Source organism: Bos indicus x Bos taurus, chromosome 15, assembly GCF_003369695.1.
Source record: "Bos indicus x Bos taurus breed Angus x Brahman F1 hybrid chromosome 15, Bos_hybrid_MaternalHap_v2.0, whole genome shotgun sequence".
Classification (NCBI taxonomy): Eukaryota; Metazoa; Chordata; class Mammalia; order Artiodactyla; family Bovidae; genus Bos; species Bos indicus x Bos taurus.
Window position 1 is genome coordinate 7,183,978 of NC_040090.1, and position 23,005 is coordinate 7,206,982.

The following is a 23,005-nucleotide window of genomic DNA, read 5'->3' on the forward strand; positions in this document are numbered from 1 at the left end:
CTTTGCATAGCTGTTCCCTCTGGCTAGCACTTTCTTCCTCTAGATATACTCATGGCGAACTGCTTTGCCTTTTTCAAGCGTTTGCTCAAATGTGATCTCAATGAAACTCTGACCACCCTTCATAAATTATAGTCTTTCCAACTGCACTTCCAGTTCCTTCTACCTTGTTTCATTCTTTTCTATTTTCCCATTGCACATATTGTCAATAACATACTACACAATTTCTTAAGTGTTGATTGTTTATGTTTCCTCATTATAATGTGAACACCATAAGAGGAGGGTTTTTTTTGGGGGGGTATATTTTATTTATGGATAATCTCAAATGCCTAGAACAGTCCCTGCACATACTAGGTGCTCAAAAAATATTTGCTGAATGAATGAATAAATCAGACATTTAATGCCCACCTTCTAGTGGGGTTGCACCTAAACCAAGTAAGACAAAAAGGGATTTTGCCATCTTGTTCTAAAGTCTAAATCTCTGGGATCTAGACTCTGCACATTGTTAATTCACCAAATTCCAGGTTACCATCACTCTCTCCTTACATGTAATCTTCAATTTATTTCTGATAATATTTAAATAAAGTAAACATGTCAATGATCAATGATTAAAGAAGACTATTTCTCTATACTGCTAGCCTGTTTCTCAAAGATTAGGGTGACATTTTGCTCAGATTGGCTCCTCCCCGCCCCCTCTGCCTGTGGATCTGTCCGCATCGCTCATCGTTTCATTCTGGCCACTCTCTCACTCTGTGGTCTCATCCACAATTTCATCTTTTCACTCCATGGAGGTGATTCTTAAATCTGTATCACTTGAGTCCAGTCTCTTCTCACAACTCTCGTCCTGGACTCCCTAGGCCTACTTACTCGATTCTGTTTGCATGTCTCATTGCTATGTAAAAGTAAACAGGTCTGAAACAAAACATCTTGTCTAACCTTTGAGACTGGCTTCTCCTGACTTTCTACTTCCATTTGGGCAACCATTGCCTCCCATTCCCTAGGCTCCAATCCTGGCCACACTGACTCATCTCTCTAAATGGGTCCCACCCTCACCTTTATTCCTAACTTAGTCTGTTGCCAAAACTTTCCCCCTTTCTTGGATCTTTTCTCATCATTTCCATTGCTCATATCAGACTCGTAACTGGGCTCTCAACTCTAACCATTTTAGAATTAGACAATCAAGCTAGTTAGTTTTCCAAAGTGCAATTCTGATTTTGTCACTCCCTTGCTCAGAAATCTTCAGTAGCTCTTCACTGCCTACTTTAATAAAGTACAAATTCCTTACCCTAATATTCAAGACCCTCCAAAAAGTGTTCCTTTCTCAGTTACTCTTGTGTCCCACTAACTTCCTAATATGAACCCACTTCTAAAATCAGCCCACAGGTTCAACCCCTAATATAAAATGTACTTTCTTGTCTCTGTGCCCATACTTTTCCCACTACTAGACATTCTCCCTTCTCCTTCTATTAAAAAAATTTTTTTTAACATGTCAGTGGTAAAAAATTCATTTCCCTCCCTAATGAGTCCCAATCCCCTTAAGTTTTTTGAAATTCCAGTATTGTTCTAATCATTTCCAGGCAGACACACATATACACATACAATTATAACCATATATAATAAAATTATTCCATGTGCCAAGTCACTTCAGTCACGTCTGACTATTTCGCAACCCGAGGGACTATAGCCTGTCAGGCTCCTCTGTCCATGGGATTCTCCAAGCAAGAATACTGGACTGCATTGCCATGCCCTTCTCCGGGGGATCTTTTCAACCAAGGGATCGAACCTGTGTCTCCTGTGGCTTCTGCATTGCAGGCAGATTCTTTACCACTGAGCCACTGGGGAAACTCCCAAATCAGTCCATATGTATGCTTTTCTGCAACTTGCCTTTTTTACAATTAAATAAAATTTGTGCATTTTTCTAACTGGCGCATATAGATTAACCATATTCTTTTTAACAGTTGCATAGTATTCTGTTGAATGGATATACCATTATTTATATAAGTTCCCTATAAATGAACATGTAATTTTTAGGCGTTTTTTTTGTTGATGTGTTTGTTTTCTAAATCAGTGTGTAATGAATGTATTTGTACATTTTTCTTTACATACATTCATAAATCTGTATGACAAATTCCCATCAGTAGCATTATTTGGCCAGAGATTATATACATTTTACATTTTAATAACTGTTAAATTGGCCTCCTAAAAGTTTGTACCAGTTATACTTTTACTGACAAGTGACTTTGAATGTATATTTCTCTAACTCTTAGCTAACCAAAAGTTGTTAAACTTTCTCATCTTTGCCAATTTGATAGATTAAAACAAAAACTATTGTTTTATTACTTTCACTCATCCCTTCTCCATTTCTTACCCTCTTGCCTACATACAGTTTAAATCTCAGATTAAAAATACATCCCCTTCACAGATCTTTCTCCATCTATTTTCTCCCTTCCCCTAAACATCTACAGCTTTTCTTTTATATTGTTCTCATATTGCTTGAATTTTAGTGACTGGTTCTATACGTTTTATTCCTCTGACAACTGTAGTTTGCAAATTCCTTTAGGATCAGGTCTTATTCATAGAAACATTGACTGTAGAGACAAAACAAGAATTTCAGGAACCATATTAACCAAGTCTCTCATTTTTACAAATAACCAGAGTATTAAGTCTTTAAAGAATGCATTACTGTTCAAAGGCTGTTTCTAGACACTCAATTAGTTATATTAATTCAACACACTAAATTTATCAGGGAAACATCATTATCCCGGTTCACTGATAAGGAAACTAAGTTCCACATGATTTACTGAGAAAAGTGCTTTACTCAGAGCAGGTCCAAGACCAGGATCCATCGTCCTGGCTCCATTCATTCTCCTTCCACTGTATGTTAGTTGCCTTTCTGGTTTCCCACACTCACTCTGCTGCACATAAATATTTGTGAATAAAATGACTCGGAAAAAGAATTGCCAGGTGTTGTCTGCATCTCCAATACTTTGTCCACTTGATGCGAAGAACTGATTCATTGTTAAAGACCCTGATGCTGGGGACAGATTGAAGGCAGGAGGAGAAGGGGACGACAGAGGATGAGATGGTTGGATGGAATCACCGACCCGATGGATTTGAGTTTGAACAAGCTCCAGGTATTGGTGATGGACAGGGAGGCCTGGCATGTTGTCGCAAAAAGTCGGACAAGACTGAACGACTGAACTGACTGGCTGACAGGAGTTTAAATACCTGCAATTAAGTAAAGCAAACCTGCTGACCACCCAGGAGGCACAGCTAGCTCTTCACACACCTTTCTTCCAGGACAGTCTCAATCTTTGGCTTCTCGCCCCGTGACCTCCCCACAGGACCAAGCAGAGTCAGGCTCCAAGGGAAACACGGCTGCGCACGGCCCCTTTAAGGCTGCGGGCGGCGCGTGCCCACAATTCTTTCAAACGGACCAATGGAAGGACAATGGGCGGTCCGCCCAGGACCAATAAGCAACGAGGACACTGCGGGGTGTGCGGCGGCCCAAGCGGTTTCAAACGGCTTAGAGCAACCTCTCGGTTCTGACCCGGCGGAGGTGAGTGGACTGTGGGCCCGACCCACCCGCCTAGGCCCCTCAGGTTCACGAGTCGCGCGCGCGGAGCGCCCCTCACCCAGGGCGCGGGGTGCGGGGGTCTTCCGCGGACGCGCGCCTTCCTCGCCCCACAAACCCGGCGGGTCTGAGGCGGCGGAGCGGGGCGGAGGCCGGGGGACGGGCGGCAGGGAGGGCGGGGGGGCGTGGGCGCTCGGGTGCGGCTGAGGCCGGAGCCGGGATCCGGGTGACCGGGGCGCGGCGCGGCGGGGTACGGGCTGCCGCGCCCGAGGGATGCGTGCGGCGCAGGGCCGCGTCTGGCGGCTCAGGGTGTTCGGGTGCTGGGGCAGGGGAGCCTACGAGCCGGCCCTGCTACGGCGCCCCTCGCGTAATTGTCAAATGAATGAATGAGAGAGAACCTCCGTGGGCTGTGGTGATTGTGAAGGGCCCTGGTCGCCTCAGAGCGTGACAAGGACAGTGGTCCCCGGGTCTGCCCGCGCACCTGTGCCCGGCCCGCGCACCTGCGGCCCCGCCGGCTTGCTGCGATTTAAAACGATTCGGATCGCATCGCTCCGCCCTTCCGCCTGGCTTTCTCTCTCAGAAGGTGTCAGTAAAGTTCAGGTATATTTCCAGCTTTGAAGCTTTGGGGGACCCGTACAATAGCCAGCAGTGTAGGTTAATCAGGCCTTGCTACTTTAACGTGAGATCTCGGTAAACTAGATTCTTACTTGTTAAGCTCTTAACCACTGTGGCTGTCGAGATAGCGACCCTGCCATTGTGGTAATTGTCAGGCCGGATTTAAACGCGTCCGTTTTTGTTTCTGGAATAGAAAATGGTGAAAATCGTGTGGCCAGAGCGGCTATTATGTGTTGGAAAATACACTCGTGTTGATGAATCTGAGCAATGAGTTTTTCATTCAGCGAAAATAGAGGAAGAAGAGGTTTTTGCAGAACTTGCCCCAAATTTATGCATGGCTCCAGTTTAATTCTTATGGGACTCAAGGCTTCAAGTGTTGGCCCAGAAATGCTCCCTGTCTTATTTTATGCATAATTATAGTAACTGAAAACTCATTTTGAGAGAGGTGAACTCCTCCTTTCTCCATTTTTATCACCCTGAAAAGTCCTTCTTTGACCTAAAGAGCTGATAATGAAGGTAACAATCTTTGAAACTTAAGAAATTGTAAAAGATTTGGATTTTTCTTAAATGACTGGATAAACTGTAATGTTTTTATAAAATGACATAAAGAAAGGTGAAATCAATATATATTTGCCAACATAAACATAATGGGTAAACCCATGAGAAAAAAATTTACACAAGTTTTTAAAGTTTGTTCACTCAGGCAACAGCAAGCAAAAATATTCCTTAACAATAAACTGTATAATTTATTACTTTAAAATTTTTGATCAACAGCTTAATTTTAACAGCAGAGTTTTAACGGCAATAAATTTGAGTACCCTAATATTATGAACACTGTCTTAGGTTTTGGGAAAGCAATGAAAAATAATAAATGTATTTAACAGTGCCTTAGGTTATTGTTTAAAATCTTGATGGGGAAGGAAAACTTTTCTTTATGTTGGAGCAAAGTCAAGTTCCTTTATGCTCCTTTGTCTTAATGGAGTCTCATTCATTCATTCAACAAATATTGATGCCTACCGTGTGTTAAACATTGTTCTAGATTCTGGGAATACACTGGTGAACCAGAAAAAGACAAAGCCCCTGACCTAAGGGAGTTTGACAATTTTATCTCTCAAACAGTTTGCTGTAGCAAATTGTCATTTCTATAATCCCTCTGGCCAGCTCTAGTCCTTGAACAAAGTAAATGCTCAGCTACTTCTCCCAGCAGTAGTTAACATTTATTGAATATTCTACTGGGTGCCACGTTTTATCTTTTTTAATTCTCACAACCTTTTACAGATGAGGAAACTGAGTCTTGAAAGCTTATGCAGCTTGCTCACAATCATACAACTGATGGCACCTCAATTTGAACCCAAGTTAGTCTGTTCAGTGCCGTTGCACATAACTTCTGGTTGTACTGTGTGACGTAATGAGATCTGTTAGGGAGAATTTGGGATCATTTTCTGGGTAGACTCTCCCTCTTGCCTTTTTTTCTTAAATACTTCTATCAGAGACATAAGAAAATGTGAACCACAGGCATGGTGGGTTTTAGAGGGAAGGTGGAAGAACAGTTCAAAATGGCATATTTACCATATGAAAGATGGACAGTTGTGACAGTGGGAGATAGCACTAAATGGGGGCGTAGAGTTTAGACGTGGATCTAATGATTGATGAATTCCTGGTGATCAGTGTTGGAGGTTTGAATTTTTTTTAACCTTATTTCAATTAATGTTAAATGCATATTTGTACCTGTAGAGTTCAGGATATGTTGCTTACCTTGTTTCTATCAGGGCGGTTGCCTTGCCCACTTGATTTATCTCGAATACTTAAAAGTTACTCTTTTTGGCCTTTGTGTGTGTTCTCTCTGCCTGGAACTTCCCACCTGCTCTACCCTGCCTCAAGCTTGTCTTTGTGTATAGGCATCACTCAGGTCTCAACTCAAATGTCATCTCCTTAAAGAGGCATTTTCCAAGCTCCAATTAATGTAGCCCTCTTGGTCATATTTACCTCACTTTGTTTTTTAAACTGTATACCATTTATTGCTATATGATAGGTCATTTATTGTTTGCTTGTATATTGTCTGATTTCCTCACAGAAATGAAAGCAGGGCACAGGAGCTTTTTTTTTTTTTTTTTTTAATCTGTGAGGTTATTTCAATGCTTCAAGCGGTGCTTAGGACAAATAAGGTGGCCAGAAAATGTTTGTTGGCCAAAACTGGAGTAGTTTTCTCCATGTAATAAACTGTACAACTAACCAGTGTTTCTGTGTCTTTGGATATAGCAATATCTTAGCAGACTAATTTGGAAAGTCTTCAACTAAGAATCATGGAAAAATGATAGTTTTATGTTTGTGTTGACTGAGAGAGAAGATAGATCTGGCTTCCCCACCTCGCTGTTTCCCCCTAGTTTTTAAAAACTTTAAAATATGTAGAAGTTTTTAGGGGTATTGTTTAGTAGAATGTTCATGTGTTGCAATTTATCTGATGTTTTTCTTATAATTAGACTGGGGTTATGTGTTTTGGGTAGGAAGATCACAGAGAGAATGCCATTTTAATCCCATCATATAAAGGGTACTATCAACATGATTTATGACAGTTGGTATTGACTTTTATCATCTGGCTGAAGTAGTGTTTGTCTGGTTTCTCCACTACAGAGTTAACTCTTTTCCTCTTTCTGTACTGTGGTCTTCGGAAGGAAGTACAGCCCACTTAGGAAGTGAGGGATTGTGCTCCCTGTCCTTGGGGTGGCATAGCTAGATAATTTATTTGAATTTCTTCTGCGTGGAAAATTTGTCCCTCTTTCCCCATTTATTAGTTTAGTCAAGGATTTATATCAGTATAAACTGAAGGGTATTTTATACTTTGAGTTATATTCCAGTACTGCTTTACTTTGTTGCTCGAATTGTTCCAGCTTTATCCATTGAGTATTCTCTCAGTTGGCTCTTGTTCCCTTTAACATTCCCACATCTGTGTGTGTGTGTGTGTATGTGTGTTTTAATTATTTTTTTTAGCAGTTCCCAACACTACAACCTAGATAGCATGTTGAAAAGCAGAGACATTACTCTGCCAACAAAGGTCCGTCTAGTCAAGGCTATGGTTTTTCCAGTCGTCATTTATAGATGCAAGAGTTGGACTGTGAAGAGAGCTGAGCGCCGTAGAATTGATGCTTTTGAGCCGTGGTGTTGGAGAAGACTCTTGAGAGTCCCTTGGACTGCAAGGAGATCCAACCAGTCCATTCTGAAGGAGATCAGCCCTGGGATTTCTTTGGAAGGAATGATGCTAAAGCTGAAACTCCAGTACTTTGGCCACCTCATGCGAAGAGTTGACTCATTGGAAAAGACTCTGATGCTGGGAGGGATTGGGGGCAGGAGGAGAAGGGGACGCCAGAGGATGAGATGGCTGGATGGCATCACTGACTCGATGGACGTGAGTCTCAGTGAACTCCGAGAGTTGGTGATGGACAGGGAGGCCTGGTGTGCTGCGATTCATGGGGTCGCAAAGGGTCAGATACGACTGAGCGACTGAACCTGAACCTGAACACTACAAGATGCAGTAAGCTCATCTTGTATATTTCTTGTCACAGTGCTAGAATTAGTCATTTCTCCCGGATATCCTGGGACCTTTTATTGGAGAATGGTAATAAAAACCAAGATCTGGGCAGTAAGTGTTCTCATTGCTACTTGGGTGTCATTTCTTTTAGGCACTCTCAACTAACAGAACTAATAGGTATATATACTAACTGGTGTGTATAGACATCTATAGATATTCCTATATGTTGCTATCTGTTTCTATACCAAATTAAACAGGAGTTCTATTCAGCTCCAGTAGATATGTGTAGCAGTATCTGAATTTTTAATCCATACTCCCATAAAAAATAACTATTAACTAAAAGTACAGGGCTTCCCAGGTGGCTCAGTGGTAAAGAATCTGCCTGCCAAGCAGGAGAGGTGGGTAGGTTGGGAAGATCCCCTGGGGAAGGAGATGGCCGCCCACCCCTGTATTCTTGTCTGGGAAATCCCATGGACAGAGGAGCCTGACAGGCTACAGCCCATGGGGTCGCAAAAGAGTCGGACATGACTCAGTGATTAAACAACACTAATACAGTGCTTACGTCCAGTTTCTTTTGCCTTCAGTGTTAAAGTCCATTCATTTCCAAAGTTGCTTAAGTCAGTTCTTTTTCCCCACCCACTTCAGTGAGATGGTTTCACACATTTTATGGGATTCCTCAGTCTCCCAAATGACTTTCTAAAATTAGCATGCATTAAAGTTTACTCTTTATGTTGTAAACTTCTGTAAGTTTTGACATTTATAATGTTATTTATCCACCATTATACTATCGTAGAGAATAGTTTCATTGCCCTAAAAATCTCTTATAATTCACCTATTCATCCTTTCTCCCTCCCCCACCCTCTGGCAGCGTTGATCTCTTCATTGTCTCCATAGTTTTGACTCTTCCAGAATGTAATATAATTGGAATCATACACTACGTAACCTTTTCAGACTGGCTTCTTTCACTTAGGAGTATCTATTTAAGGTTCTCCCATGTTTTTTCTTGGCTTGGTAGTTCATTTCTTTTTATTACTGAATAAGATTTCATTGTGTGTGTACCACAGTTTATCCATTCACCTATTGAAGGATATTTAGGTCACTTCTAGTTTTTGACAATTATGAACAAAGCTGCTATAAATATTTGTGTGTGGCATATAAACTTTTAGTTCTCCTGTGTAAATACCTACGAATGTGATTGCTGGGCCATAGGGTAAGACAGTGTTTAGCTTGGTAAGACAATGTTTAGCTTTGTAAGAAACTGCCAAACTTTTCAAAAGTGGCTATACCATCTTGCGTTTCCACTAGCAATGAACGGGAGTTCTTTTTGCTTGACATCCATGTCAGCATTTAGTTTCATCAGTTTTTTAAAAAATTTTAGCCATTCTAGTAGGTCTGAGGTATCTCACTTTTTAAAAATTTTGTTTTTCAAGACATGACTTTTTTGAAGGTAAATGATAGGGTTTTTTGTTTTTCGGGCTTTTTTTTTTTTTTTTTTTTTGACAAAACCTTTAAAAAATAAACTTTTTTATTTTGTAATAAGTTTAGATTTACAGAAAAGTTGCTAAGATATAGCACTCTGTATACCTCTTATCCAATCTCCTCTATTGTTAATATCTTACATGGTACATATGTCAAAATGAAGAAACCAACATTGATGCATTACTTTTAACTGAACTCCAGGTTTTGTTGGGATATCTGTAGTTTTCTATTCATATCGCCTTGCTGTTTGAGGATCCAATCCTGGGTAACCTATTGCATTTAGTTGTCATCTCTCTTAGTCTCCTTTGGTCTTTGACAGTTTCTCAGTCTTACTTTGTCTCCACGGTCTTGACAGTTTTGAGTACTAGTCAGTTATTTTGTGGAATATTCTTCTTCCGCGTTTGTCCCGTGTTTTTCTCATTATCAGACAAGGGTTATGTGTTTTTGGAAAGAATGTCACAGAACACCGTCATTTCTTATCAAGGGACTATATGATATCACTGATGATGTCAACCTTGAACACTTGGTTAAGGTAGTGTTTGCCAGGTTGAGAAGTAAAGTTACTATTTTTTCCTTTCTGTACCTATTCTTTGGAAGTGAGTCTCTGAGTCTAGCCAATCCTCAAAATGGATGGGCATAAGTTCTGCTTACTGAGGGTGGAACAGTATCTACATAGATTGTTTGGAATTTTGTAACAAAAATTTGTCTGTTCTCCCCCATTTATTTTTGTATTTAACCAGTTATCTATATAAATATGAATATCTGTTTTATAATCTGGTTCTGTGTTATTTATTTTAGCTCATTCTGAGCACTTTTCTGGGAGAGCAAGATGCTCCAGACCGATCTAGTATTTTCCCCATCCCAGCCGTAGACTCAGCCCTGGTTCCTTCTACGAGACTGTGATATTTATTGATAGAAACCAAGATCTAGATGCGCTTATTTCTGGTGTCATTGTTCCGAGGTCCTCTCAGTAAACATCTGGGTATGTTTGTATACTAACTCATGCATATGCACACATATATAGTTGTTTTATTTATTTCTCTCTGTATTAAGCTAAACATGATTTCATACAGGTCTCCAACTTTCCAAGGAAACTCATGTCCCAAACAAATGTCCTCTTTGTGATATGCTTTTTACTGAGCTCTTTCTTTTTTCTTCCATAACTCTTTTTAAGTGCCACAGAAAACATTATTTTCACTTAATTGGTAACAGCAGTTGCTTATTCCTGGAATATGATCTTTGTTCAGAGATGCAAAGTATAAATTCTGACTTTGTTGGAATGGTCAGACATTTTTGGCATAAATATGATCTCAGATAAGCCTTGGTGACCTCTGTCTTTTCAAAAGTGATTTTTATTTTATTAAGAGATTAGAAACTTACTTCTTCAATATCTTGATTATATTTCTTCTTGTTGTTTTTTACTTGCTTAGTCGTGTCCGACTCTTTGTGATCCAATAGACTGTACCCCACCGAGTTCCTCTGTCCATGGGATTTTCCAGACAAGAATACTGGGGTCGGTTGCCATTTCCTTCTCCATCTTGATTATATTTCTTAGAGGTTATTAATTAAAATGAGCTTAAAATTCTTTCTATGAAGATGAGGAAAAAAGTGGAATAGTCTCAAGTATGTCTTGAAAATGTGTGTTTAATCAGTTGTCTTTTTTTCAATCGTAAGACTTAAAGATGCATTTTATTTATCTGAAAGTTAACTGCCAGGAAATAAACCAAAAAAGTCTTCTGCATTCTAAATTTTATTGACTTCCTTCAAGTAGATCCTGCTCTTTATGCACAGTTTCACCCTGCTTGCTTCTTTAAATCAAGAGCTAAAATTAGATAGTACTGCTACAAGTTAACTAGAAGTGTTAGTTTGATCAGGAAGTTTGAGGAAGGAAAGCTACAGAACATTAAAATTCAAAACAGCCATACTGGAACCACTTGATTTTGATACAAGATTCCCTCATAACTCTTTGGCAGTACATCTTGAGGGTATTGCTACATTGATTGCTCAAATGGATTATCCTGAAAATTTTAAATAATTATCAGTCGATTTTGTTTAAGAAGAGTGTAAAGCTTATGTATTTTCTTAGATTTATTTTACATGGAAAAAAGTTATATAAAATAATCGGTATTTCAGGGACAAACCTCTAGCAAACTTGGCTATCTAGAACATCTTATTCTCTAATTCATTTTGCTGTTTTATTTCTTTTATGTATTTATTTGCAATGTTTGTTTTTCATCATTTCATGTCCTTATTCATTTGCTATATGAAGTCTCTCATTCTTGTGTTTTAGGTGTCTTTTTCAATACTGTAATTCCACACTTTTCTTTTGGCCCTTTCTTACGTGATACATTCCTTTAAAAAAAAAAAAAAAAAAGAAAGCCTCATGAAAACCCCCAGTCCTGAACTAGCATGAGTTCTTCATTTGTGAGTAAAGATCAAATCCCATATCAGAAACCTCTAGGCAGTAAAGGAAAACAGTTTTTTATGCTTTAGAGGACTGCCTGCTTATTTTGCCCTACATTTAATATGGGGAATTCCTCCAAGTGAAATATGGATAGTCTCCTGAGTAATATAAAATGACATTTACTTGTTTGAGAGGTGAAAGTGTTAGTAAGTCATGTCTGACTCTTTGTGACTGGTGAAGTTCATCTGTCTATGGAATTTTCCAGGCAAGAATACTGGATTGGGTAGCCATTCTCTTCTTCAAGAGATCTTCCTACTCCCCCAGGGGTCAAACCCCGATCCCCTGCATTGCAGGCAGATTTTTTTTTTTCTTCTTTTTAACCATATGAGCCACCAGGGAAGTCAAAAGTCTGGTGCTCTACTGATTGAGTTATCCAGGCTTTACTTGTTTAACTTTCAGTAAATCTGCTTTCTGTAGGATAAGAAGGAATAGATTGCTTATACAACCAACAGACTTGTTTTAAATCAGAGACTTGCCTTACTCGGTCAAGAACCTTAAGCTAACTTAGGCCTTTCTTGAACCAGAAGATTAAAGTGTAGGTTTGATTAAGTCTGAAGACAGCATATTAAAAAGCAGAGACATTGCCAACAAAGGTCTGTCTAGTCAAAGCTATGGTTTTTCCGGTAGTCATGTATGGATGTGAGAGTTGGGCTATAAAGAAAGCTGAGTGCTGAAGAATTGATGCCTTTGAACTGTGGTGTTGGAGAAGACTTGAGAGTCCCTTGGACTGCAAGGAGATCCACCCAGTCCATCCTAAAGGAAATCAGTCCTAAATATTCATTGGAAGGACTGATCTGAAGCTGAGACTCCAATATTTTGGCCAACTGATGTGAAGAACTGACTCATTTGAAAAGACCCTGATGCTGGGAAAGAATGACGGTGGGAGGAGAAAGGGATGATGAGAGGATGAGGTGGTTGGATGGCATCACTGACTCAATGGACATGAGTTTGATTAAGCTCAGGCAGTTAGTGATGGACAGGGAGGCCTGGCGTGCTGCAGTCCATGGGGTCGCAAAGAGTCAGACACCACTAAGCAACTGAACTGAACTGAAGTCTGTCTAAGATCTCTAAATGACTCTGAGATGATGCTTATAATAATAATATAGTAAAGATAGCTACTGTTTCTTGAGTGCTTGCTGTTTGCCATGATGGGTCTTCCCTGGTGGCTCAGATGGTAAAGAATCTGCTTGCAGTGCAGGGGACCTGGATTCAATCCTTGGAGTCGGGAAGATCCCCTGGAGAAGGGAATGGCTACCTACTCTAGTCTTCTTGCCTGGAGAATTCCATGGACAGAGAAGCCTGGAGGGCTACAGTCCAAGGAGTCACAAAGAGTTGGACATGACTGAGCAACTAACACACAGTACTACTTCCTTGCATAAAGTCCCTGGCTTTGTATGATCCGACCCTTTTTAGTCTGCCCAGCTTCTGTTTTGGCCACAGAAGTTGCAATTCTTTCTTTATCTTGCCTAGCTCTTGTCAGCTTTCACCCAGGTCCCTGAAACATTCTCTTGTTATATCTAGTCATTGTGGCTAGGTCTGGCTAATCACTATTAATTTCCTTTAGTTCTCAGCCTAAATATCACTTTCTCAAGGAGACCTTCCCTGACCCTCCAGTCTAGATTAATTGCCTCTGTTACACCCTCATAGTACATTGCCACTGGGCTACTGTATTTCACTTCCTGTACTCAGTATGTAGCTAAGTGCCTAATACAGAGTAACATCTTATGATCTCATGCTACTCTGTATTAGGCACTTAGCTACATACTGAGTGTACTTATGTGGCAGGGGAATAATACAGGTATTTGGAGGTATTCTTAACATATGTAAGGCAAAATCTCATTTTCACTTCAACAGTTCACCGTGACAATTAGCTGAATCACGTGAAGCAAGTTATTTAGCCTCTATGCCTCGGTTTTCTCATCTGTAAAATGGAATAATAACGCCAATCTCAGAGTTATGAGAAATAAACGAGTTAATGTATGTGAAGTGCTTAGGGTACTGCCTGGCACGTAATGAATGCTCTGTGTATTAAATAAGGAACCACATGAAGATGGTACTGTAATGATGGGTGATAAAACTGAGACTCAGCTAGTGTGTGACAAAGCAAGTGCTAGAACTCAGATCTTACTCCAGCAGCCAACATGACGGTTTTGGTTGAATTTAATTTTGACTAGAGCGCTCTACAATAAGATTCATTGCAAGCAACTGCTCTCCTGCCATGACTTTACCAAACGAATGATCTAAAATTAAAATTTCCTTCTTTTAATGGATTTCATAATCAAAATTCTTAGTAGGTACTAAGAAAACAGTGACAAAAATCTTCTAAATTTTTGAAATCTATTACTTAATAATTTTTCACTTCAAAAAAGCGTTTGCTTTAGAATTCTATTATATCATGTTTTCCTTTCACATTTTAAATACATTCCGCATGCAAAATTTTATTTATAAACTCAGAACACATTTATTGTATATTTAAGAGTTCTATAATTTGATGAAATTGTACTGTTTTAGGAATTATGTGTTAGAGGACAAAGCACTCTGCTAGATGCTGGGGCAATAAGATTCAGATCTCTCTTTCAAGGGAGATACGATGTCCAAAAAATACTAAGGGGAGGAAGTGAGGCTTATGGGATATGTATAGACAGATTCAGCTTCAAGGTGCCAGGCTGGAATTTTAAAGTTTTAGAGCTTTTAAAAACATTTTGATAGAAAATATTGAAGCTTGTTCATTAAAATAAAAGACAAGTCTATGTATTAAAATGAAAAGTAAAAATTCTTTAGCTAGTCCCATATACATTCTTCTAAAAATAGTCATTGTTAACAATTTTCTGTGGATCCATCCAGAAAATTTTTATGTGCTTTCAAACATGTATTAGTTTTCTATGACTACCAAAACAAATGACCACAAATTTGGCAGCTTAAAACAATGATAATTTATTCTCTCACAGTTCTGGAGTTGAGTCTAAAATTTAGGGTGAGTAGGAGTTTGGGGTTAAAATATACACTGTACTATATATACATAAAGATAACCAACAGGGAACTATACTTGTAATAACCTATAATGGAAAAAAATATTTTTTGTATCAGATCAGATCAGTCGCTCAGTCGTGTCCGACTCTTTGCAACCCCATGAATCGCAGCACACCAGGCCTCCCTGTCCCTCACCAACTCCTGGAGTTCACTCAGACTCACGTCCATCGAGTCAGTGATGCCATCCAGCCCTTCTCCTCCTGCCCCCAATCCCTCCCAGCATCAGAGTCTTTTCCAATGAGTCAACTCTTCGCATGAGGTGGCCAAAGTACTGGAGTTTCAGCTTTAGCATCATTCCTTCCAAAGAAATCCCAGGGCTGATCTCCTTCAGAATGGACTGGTTGGATCTCCTTGCAGTCCAAGGGACTCTCAAGAGTCTTCTCCAACACCACAGTTGAAAAGCATCAATTCTTCGGGGCTCAGCCTTCTTCACAGTCCAACTCTCACATCCATACATGACCACAGGAAAAACCATAGCCTTGACTAGACGAACCTTTGTTGGCAAAGCAATGTCTCTACTTTTGAATATGGTATCTAGGTTGGTCATAACTTTCCTTCCGAGGAGTAAGCGTCTTTTAATTTCATGGCTGCAGTCACCATCTGCAGTGATTTTGGAGCCCAGAAAAATAGTCTGCCACTGTTTCCACTGTTTCCCTATTTCCCATGAAGTGGTGGGATGGGATGCCATGATCTTCGTTTTCTGAATGTTGAGCTTTAAGCCAACTTTTTCACTCTCCACTTTCACTTTCATCAAAAGGCTTTTGAGTTCCTCTTCACTTTCTGCCATAAGGGTGGTGTCATCTGCATATCTGAGGTTATTGATATTTCTCCTGGCAGTCTTGATTCCAGCTTGTGTTTCTTCCAGTCCAGCGTTTCTCATGATGTACTCAGCATAGAAGTTAAATAAACAGGGTGACAGCCTTGACGAACTCCTTTTCCTATTTGGAACCAGTCTGTTGTTCCATGTCCAGTTCTAACTGTTGCTTCCTGACCTGCATACAGATTTCTTAAGAGGCAGATCAGGTGGTCTGGTATTCCCGTCTCTTGAAGAATTTTCCACAGTTTATTGTGATCCACACAGTCAAAGGCTTTGGCATAGTCAATAAAGCAGAAATAGATGTTTTTCTGGAACTCTCTTGCCTTTTCGATGATTCAGCGGATGTTGGCAATTTGATCTCTGGTTCCTCTGCCTTTTCTAAAACCAGCTTGAACATCAGGAAGTTCACAGTTCACATATTGCTGAAGCCTGGCTTGGATAATTTTGAGCATTACTTTACTAGCATGTGAGATGAGTGCAATTGTGCGGTAGTTTGAGCATTCTTTGGCATTGCCTTTCTTTGGGATTGGAACGAAAACTGACCTTTCCCAGTCCTGTGGCCACTGCTGAGTTTTCCAACTTTGCTGGCATATTGAGTGCAGCACTTTCACAGCATCATCTTTCAGGATTTGGAATAGCTCAACTGGAATTCCATCACCTCCACTAGCTTTGTTCGTAGTGATGCTTTCTAAGGCCCACTTGACTTCACATTCCAGGATGTCTGGCTCTAGGTCAGTGAGCACACCATCATTATTATCTGGGTCGTGAAGATCTTTTTTGTACAGTTCTTCTGTGTATTCTTGCCATCTCTTCTTAATATTTTCTGCTTCTGTTAGGTCCTCATCTTTGCATGAAATGTTCCTTTGGTATCTCTGATTTTCTTGAAGAGATCCCTAGTCTTTCCCATTCTGTTGTTTTCCTCTATTTCTTTTCATTGATCTCTGAAGAAGGCTTTCTTATCTCTTCTTGCTATTTTTTGTATACACACACACAATTGAATCCCTTTGCTGTATGCTTGAAACTAACAACATTGTAAATCAACACTTTCAGTAAGAATTTTAGAAAAATTTAGGATGAGGCTTCCTGGAGGCTGATACTGAGGCACGGCCGTGTTCCTCCAGAGGCCCTGGGGCATGCCCGGCTCTCGCCTCTTCCACTTCTGGCGGCTGTCAGTGTCCCTTAGCTTGTGTCACATCCCTCCAGCCTCTTACAGTCTTGCTCGTCTCTGTCTTCACATCACCGTCTCCTCTGAGTATGTCAGCTTTTCATCAGTCTCCCTCTTGTAAGAATACATGTGGTTGCATTCAGGCTGACTCAGATGATCCAGGATGATCTTCCCATCTCAAAATTCTTAATCACATCTGTGGAGACCCTTTTCCTAAATGAAACAACATTAATAGTTTTCGGGGATTACAGCCCAATATCTTTGGGGGTCATTATCAGCCTACCACCAATGTGTATGACCCTCTTTTTATATTTTTACTAAACACACAAAAAAGGAGTTAGGCTTCATATGCTAGCTTCCAAAACCCTTTTTAAAACTTCATAATAGATTTCCTCCACAGGAGTATTTAAATATTTTCTCCAGTCTTCTTTATCTTTTTTTCTTTAAATACCTACAAAGCATTTTGAACAGATGAATGTCTTACTTTTTAAAAACTGTAATATTTTTTAAAAAGTATATGACATAAAAATTACCATCATAATTTTAAACTAGTGGTTACATTCAGTTGTTGTGAAGCACATCTCCAAAACTTTTGAATCTTGCAGATCTGATACTCTGTATCCATTAAACAACTTTTCTTTTCCCCTTTCCCTGGCCGGTGATAACCACGATTCTATTGCTATGAATTTTACTAGTTTAGTACCTCTTGTAAGTGGACTCATACAGTATTTGTCTTTTTGTGGCTGACTTGTTTCACTTAGCATGATATCCTCAAAGTTCATCCATATTGTGGCATGTAACAGGATTTCCTTCCTTTTTAAGGCTAATACTCCATTGTGTGTATTTACCCCGTTTTACTTATCCATTCACTCTTTCCCTAGTGGACGTTTGGGTTGCTTCTGCGGCTTGGAACATGAGTGTAAATTTGAGCCCCAGTTTTCAGTTCTTCTGGAGATATGTATACCCACACTTACCCATACACTTAAAAGTGGGGCTGCTGGATCATATGATAGTACGATACTCTATTTTTACTTTTTTTGAGCAACCCTCCATACTGTCTTCTGTAGCTGTTGCACCATTTTACAAGCCCACCAACAGTATACAAGTGTTCCAATTCCTCTACATTCTTACCAACATTTGTTATTTCTGTTTTTTAAAAATTTGTTTATTTGATAGTAACCCTTCTATTGGATGTGAAGAGATAATCCCATTGTGATTTTGACATGCATTTCTCAGATGATTAGTGATGTTGAACATCTTTTCATATGCTTATTGGCCATTGATATATCATCTTTGTTGTTGTTTTTATTCAGTCAGTAAGCCTTGTCCGACTCTTTGTGACCCCATGGACTGAAGCATGCCAGGCTCCCCTGTCCTCCATTATCTTCCTGAGTTTGCTCAAATTCATGTCCTTTGAGTCAGTGATGCCATCCAACCATCTCATCCTCTGCCCGCACTTCTCCTCTGCCTTCAGTCTTTCCCAGTATCAGAGTCTTTTCTAATGAGTTGGCTCTTTGCATCAGGTGGCCAAAGTATTGCAACTTCAGCGTCAGCCCTTCCAGTGAATTTCAATAAATATGCAAAATACTCATCTTTGTAGAAACATCTATTCAAGTCTTTTGCCCATTTTTAATTGGATTATCGGAGAAGGCAATGGCACCCCACTCCAGTACTGTTGCCTGGAAAATCCCATGGATGGAAGAGCCTGGTAGACTGCAGTCCATAGGGTTGCTAAGAGTTGGACACGACTGAGTGACTTCACTTTCAATTTCCACTTTCATGCATTGGAGAAGGAAATGGCAACCCACTCCACTGTTCTTGCCTGGAGGATCCCTTGGACGGAGAAGCCTAGTAGGCTGCAGTCCATGGGGTCACATGACTGAAGAGACTTAGCAATTGGATTATTTGGAGTTTTGTTGTGGGCGTTCTTGATATTCTGTAGATATTAAACACTTATCAAATAAATGATTGGTAAATATTTTCTTTCCTTCTGTAGGTTATCTTTTTACTCTGTTTATTTTGTCCTTTGATAAACAAAAAGTTTTTAAGTTTGATGTAATCCCCATTGGCCCTTTTTGCTTTGGTTGCCTGTGCTTTAGGCATCATATCTACGGTATCATTATGCATTCCAGTGTTACAAAGCTTTTCCTCTATATTTTCTCCTAGGAGTTTTGTAGTTTTAGATCTTACATTTAGATTTTTAATGATTTCATATTAGTTTTTGTGTATGATATAAGATAAGGGTCCACCTTCATTCTTTTGCATGTAGCTATCTGGTTTTTCCCATCATTATTTGTTGAAGAGACCATCCTTTCCCAACTGAGTGGTCTTGGCAGTCTTGTCAAATAAAGATAATTTTACCCTATACGCAAGGGTTTATTCGTGGGTTCTCTATGCTGTTCCATTGGTCTATTTGTCTTTCTGCTATTACCACACTGTTGTGATCATTGAGGCTTTTTAATATGCTTTGGAATCAGGAGGAGTACTGCAACTTTTTTTTTTTTTTTTCAAAAATGTTTTTACTATTCAGGGTCCTTTGAGATTCCATATGAAATTTAAAATTAATTTTTCTATTTTTACAAAAAATGCTGTTGGAATTTTGATTATGATGAATCTATAGATTATTTTCAGATATATGGAATCTTAATAATACTAAATCTTACAGGCCATGGATATGGGATGTCTTTTTGTTTTTATCTTCTATAGTTTCTTTTAGCATTGTTTTATAACTTTCAGTGTACAAGTCTCATCTCCTTGGTTAGGTGTATTCCCAAGTATTTTATTCTTTTTGATGTTATTTTAAGTGGAGTTGTTTTCTTAATTTTCTTTTCATGTTTTTCATTGGTGGTATATAAAAACACTACTGATTTTTGTGTGTTGGTTTTGTATTTTGCAAAATTCATTCATTTACTGAATTCATTTCTGTTGACAAAATTTATTCATTTACTGAATTCATTCATTCTCACAATTTTCTTTTGTGGAATCTTTTAAGGTTTTCTAGATATAAGATTATGTCATATGCAAACAGATGATTTTACTTCTTCCTGTTTGACTTAGATCTCTTTCGTTTCTTCATCTTGCCTAATTTCTCTGCGTAAGACTTTTTTTCCTGCAGAGAACATTAACTTTCAATTCTATATTGAATAGGATTGTTAGCACAAGCATCCTTGCCTTGTTCCTACTCTTAGAGGAAAGCTTTCAGTTTTTCGCTCTTGAGTATGATGTTATGTGTGCCCAGTCATATCTGTTTGTGACCCTTTGGACTAGAGCCTGCCAGGCTCCTTTGTACATGGAATTTTTTAGGCAAGAATACTAGAGTGGATTGCTATTTCCTTCTCCAGGGGATCTTCCTGACCAAGGGATCAAACCTGTGTATCCTGTATTGCAGGCATATTCCTGCAGGCACATTACCTGCTGAGCCATTCGGAAAGTACCCCAAGTATATTAGCTGTGGGCTTTTCCTAAATGGCCTTGATTATATAGTTTCTTTCCTAGTTTGAGTGTTTTTATCATTGAAGGTGTTCAGTTCAGTTCAGTTCAGTCGCTCAGTTGTGTCCGACTCTTTGCGACCCCATGAATCGCAGCATACCAGGCCTCCCTGTCCATCACCAACTCCTGGAGTTCACTGAGACTCACGTCCATCGAGTCAGTGATGCCGTCCAGCCATCTCATCCTCTGTCGTCCCCTTCTCCTCCTGCCCCCAATCCCTCCCAGCATCAGAGTCTTTTCCAATGAGTCAACTCTTCACATGAGGTGGCCAAAGTACTGGAGTTTCAGCTTTAGCGTCATTCCTTCCAAAGAACACCCAGGACTGATCTCCTTTAGAATGGACTGGTTGGATCTCCTTGCAGTCCAAGGGACTCTCAAGAGTCTTCTCCAACACCACAGTTCAAAAGCATCAAGTCTTCAGTGCTCAGCTTTCTTTATAGTTCAACTCTCACATCCATACATGACTACTGGAAAAACCATAGCCTTGACTAGATGGACCTTTGTTGGCAAAGTAATGTCTCTGCTTTTGAATATGCTGTCTAGGTTGGTCATAACTTTCCTTCCAAGGAGTAAGCTTCTTTTAATTTCATGGCTGCAGTCACCATCTGCAGTGATTTTGGAACCCCCCAAAATAAAGTCTGTCACTGTTTCCCCATCTATTTGCCATGAAGTGATGGGACCAGATGCAAAATGTCCCATCCTCTTTAATTTTTGGGAAAATTTGGGAGGATTGGTGTTAATTCTTCTTTAAATGTTTGGTAGACTTCTCCAGTGAAGCCACTTGTCTGGGGCTTTTAATGCATTACTTTCAATACCATTCTAGTGATGGTTGATAGTGAAAGTTCAGCAGTTGGTGCCCTGAGTACAGGCTATAGGAAGGCCTGCTCTGTATGTGATTCTGATTATTTGGTGTCACAAATTGAGATATATGTGACTAGATGACTTAGTAAGTCACTTTTCAGTACTGAGTGTTAGGAGAAGGAGATACAATTCAAATTTCTGACTTTTTGAATGAATATTTTTACTATTTACTTTCTTTGCCATGCATAAGTAGCTGCTAAGTACATTTTTGCTTTTTGAGTGATTTGTGTGAATCTCTACTTTTTGAATCTGGGGAGAAAATATTTTCTACCAAGGTATAATGCCTGAAAAAGGAAAATGATAGGGGAACCCACATTTTTGCAAACTATGGTTTTGAATTATCACCACGTTTGAGATACTAGCATAAAGCAAACTACCATTCCTTTGTTGTCATTTAACCAAGGGCCAAAGGGAATGGGACTGTGAGGTTTTTACCACTGAAGCAAAAGCACTTTCCACACATCTAATGTAAGCCGCATATATCCTGGTACTGAAAAATCTGGAATTGCAAAAGCCTGCTGTTTATTATATATAAATCATTGTTGTGGAATACTGTTCCATAAAATCTGTTTTATGCGTGAGAATACTAAAGCCCCCAAAGATTAAATGACTTCCATAAGGTTTCACAGCTAATTAAGTAGAGCAGGGATTTGGGGATATAAAAAGTATTCTCCAAGTTTCTGCCTGAACACTATAGTTATAAGATTTTATTAGCTAGAGGCAGAGCTTCTCCCCCCCCCCTTTCATTTTGAAACTCATGGGATATTTAGTATTTTAAATATAATAAGTCATTTTTGTTCAGTTCAGTCCTTCAGTCATGTCCGATTCTTTTCAACCCCATGGACTGCAGCACACCAGGCCTCCTTATCCATCACCAACTCCTGGAGTTTACTCAAACTCATGTACATTGAGTTGGTGATGCCATCTAACCATCTCATCCTCTGTCATCCCCTTCTCCTCCTGCCTTCATTGAGTCAGTTCTTCACATCAGTTGGCCAAAATATTAGAGTCTCAGCTTCAGGATCAGTCCTTCCAATGAATATTCAGGACTGATTTCCTGTAGGATGGACTGGTTGGATCTCCTTGCAGTCCAAGGGACTCTCAAGAGTCTTCTCCACAGCAAAAGAGACACAGATGTATAGAACAGTCTTTTGGACTCTGTGGGAGAGGGAGACGGGGATGATTTGGGAAAATGGCATTGAAACATGTATAATATCATATAAGAAACGAATCGCCACTCCAGGTTTGATGCAGGATACAGGAAGCTTAGGGCTGGTGCACTGGGATGACCCAGAGGGATGGTATGGGGAGGGAGGTGGGAGGGGGGTTCAGGATGGGGAACACGTGTACACCCGTGGCAGATGCATGTTGATGTATGGCAAAACCAATACAATATTGTAAAGTAAAAATAAATAAATAAGAGTCTTCTCCAACACCACATTTCAAAAGCATCAATTCTTCGGTGCTCAGCTTTCTTCACAGTCCAACTGTCACATCCATACATGACCACTGAAAAAAACCATAGCCTTGACTAGACGGACCTTTCTTGGCAAAGTAATATCTATGCTTTTTAATATGCTGTCTAGTTTGTGAATTTTCAAAAAGAAACATTAGTATTCCTACCCCCAGTTTAAGAAATAGATCATATCAATATCCTGTGCACCCTTCCTTGACTGCATCTCTGCCTTTTCTGCTTTGCTGTTTTCAGGATATCATCCTCATACTTGTCTTTTAAATTTACCTACAAATGTATGTATCCCTACACAGTATAGTATTTGGGTTTGAATAATCATAATGATCTGATCTGATGTTGTTCAGTAACTAGCTATTTTCTCAGCATGGTGTGTGAAATTATGCATGTTTTAACTAATAGCTGTCTTCATTTATTTTCACTGCTGTATGATATCTTTTCTGTGAATATACTATAGCTTATTTATTTGTCTCCTATTAATGGGATTTTTAAAAATTGAGATAGAATTCACACAGCA

The 23,005-nt window shown here is 39.5% G+C and overlaps 1 protein-coding gene across 3 annotated transcripts in view; it reads left to right on the forward strand.

Annotated features, from left to right (window-relative positions):
- The first annotated feature begins 3,474 nt into the window (after nt 1–3,474).
- CKAP5 (cytoskeleton associated protein 5) overlaps nt 3,475–23,005 on the forward strand; it is a 105,915-nt gene continuing 86,384 nt past the window's right edge. For all 3 annotated transcript variants that reach the window (XM_027562461.1, XM_027562463.1, XM_027562464.1), the window contains exon 1: nt 3,475–3,556. The gene's annotated coding sequence lies outside the window, so the exon portion shown is untranslated. The remainder of the gene's footprint in view (nt 3,557–23,005) is intronic.